At 42.9% G+C, this 2328-nt stretch overlaps 1 pseudogene; it reads right to left on the bottom strand.

Annotated features, from left to right (window-relative positions):
* Positions 1-1067: 1067 nt before the first annotated feature.
* LOC116895381 lies at positions 1068-1648 on the bottom strand (annotated as a pseudogene).
* Between the last annotated feature and the right edge of the window lie 680 nt (positions 1649-2328).

The raw sequence follows: 2328 nt of genomic DNA, 5'->3' as shown, positions 1-2328 counted from the left end.
TCACAGTGGACCAATGGTAACTTTCTCAGCACTCACACTGCGTGGGTCATAACTATGCGTAATTCCAGCTCCAGGGGACTTGACGCCCTCTTCTGGCATCCTCAGCCAATTGCACAAATCCTGCACATACCTACATAGAGACACACCGCAAACATATAATTAGAGAAATGTCTTTAAAATTCCACATTCAAAGCCTCTGCTCCTCCTTATATTTTTAAGTTTGACCTACAAATCGTATTTACTAGTTTATTTGCTAACAGTATCAGTTTTCAGCCCTGGTCCAGGTATTGGCAATCTACCAGGACCAGCACCATCTTGGCCTCAGTGAAGTTCACAGAATAACAAGGAGAGGGCAGAAAATAAGCAAGCAGATAACTTACCTATTATGTGAGACAACGGCAATTTCTATGAACGTGAATGAGGAAAGTGGAATGAATTCTTTTTAAGTGCTTAAGAACTTCACCCATGAATTTAATATAGCTAATTATGAATTTTGTTTTAGGATCAAAGATTAACCCTTTTTTTTTTCTTTTTTTCGGAGCTGAGGACTGAACCCAGGGCCTTGCGCTTGCTAGGCAAGTGCTCTACCACTGAGCTAAATCCCCAACCCCAAAGATTAACCCTTTAAATGTTATAAGTTCATCTTTACTGAAACAGTTGAACCAGTGCATACAATTTTTTTTCCAAGACCGGGTTTCTCTGTGAAGCCCTGGATGTCCTGGAACTCATTCTGTAAACTAGACTGGCCTTGAACTCAGAGATCTGCCTGCCTCTTCCTCCTAAGTCCCAAGAACAATGGAGTCCACATCACACTTGGCTCAGTGCACACAAGTGTTTAAATACAGAACACTGCTGATAGAACTTGATTCTCTGGAATTCTATGCTGGTCACCTGCACAGAGGAAGCTGTTCTGCCATCCTACCACATCTGAGTGGTTATTCCCTCATGCAAGGATTTTTGTCTCCATTTGCTGGGCTTTTTTTTTTTTTTCAATATATAAGTCTTTATTGTTCCCACAGAGCCCAAATTGTACTTGTGACCAGGATCTTGTTTCTGGAGCCAGGAAACTGAGGTCTCATTCGTCAGGCTGCTGCATGGTTCCCTTCTCAAAAACATAGATGCCATCCAAAAACTTCCTGATATCCTTGTTTTTAACTGTCGTGGCTTGCTGAATCAGAGCCGCTGAATTTGAAACAAGTTCAATATCATTTCCTGCAAGGATTAGTTCCTCCTTCTGGGCTTGAGAGACAGAACAAGCAACACCTGTCCTCGTCCGAACCCTCCGGATGTATTTTTCACCCAAGGAATTTCAGATTTCAACCAAAGACCCATTCTTTTAAATAACGACGTTGATAGGGAAGGGAGCATCCACAGACCTCATCTTGTAACAGAAGCCCAGTGTCACACCCTTCATCATGTTCTGAACGTGACTGCAGATGGTTCTGACAGTGGCCAGTTCCTTCCTGTTACCCCACCACTTGTCAACACGGAGCCTTTTTCTTTCCACGAAGACTCAGCTGTACACTGATGTGATTGAAGTCCCTCCACAGAGTTCCCCTGGGGCCCTTCACCATGACTGTACACCCCTTCAGAGTGCGCAGACATTTTCTGGAATGCCGACGGTCTCATTGCTGAGAATGGTCTTCATTCTCTCAGTAGATGGGGCAAAGAGAGTTGCTGGGCTTTATGAAGACCAGATATAACATTGGTAAGTTGCCTCCGAGTCCCTGTCTTCTGTACCTCCTGGGGAACTGGCTTACCCACTGTCTCTATCCATAACACACACACACACACACACACACACACACACACACACACACATGATATTTAAGGAAGGAAGTGACTAACGCTCTATCCTCACATCTGGGTCACAAGGTTTGTATTTGTATTTCAAGTTGGATTAGAATCCATAAGCAAAGCCACCAAAGTGAATTTTGTATTCCTTTGTCTCTAACGTTAAAGAAATATACTTTTGTTTCATTTAGCCTCACAGAACTTTGAACCCTACAGGATTTCTACTTGCTTCCTCTGTAGCTTTCATCTGCTTTCCTTGGACAGCACAGTATGCAATCCGATTACAGCCATCCCTCTTATTGCTAGGGAACATGGCCCAAGGTGAAGTCAGTGACTATCCGAAGCCTCCTCAGTGCTAACTCTGTATAAAGCACGATTTCTCTCTATACATACTTACCTGTGGAAGTTTATAAATTGCACACCGTCGGAGATTAAAATAGTACCTAATAATAGAATAGCCATACACTATGCTGGGCTAAAAGGAGTGCAAATGTAATTTTTATTTCTCCTCCAGAAGATCTTGCTGTACAGTAC

The sequence above is a fragment of the Rattus rattus genome, chromosome 3 (assembly GCF_011064425.1).
Source record: "Rattus rattus isolate New Zealand chromosome 3, Rrattus_CSIRO_v1, whole genome shotgun sequence".
In the NCBI taxonomy this organism is placed as follows: Eukaryota; Metazoa; Chordata; class Mammalia; order Rodentia; family Muridae; genus Rattus; species Rattus rattus.
This window is presented reverse-complemented; position numbering and strand designations above follow the sequence as displayed.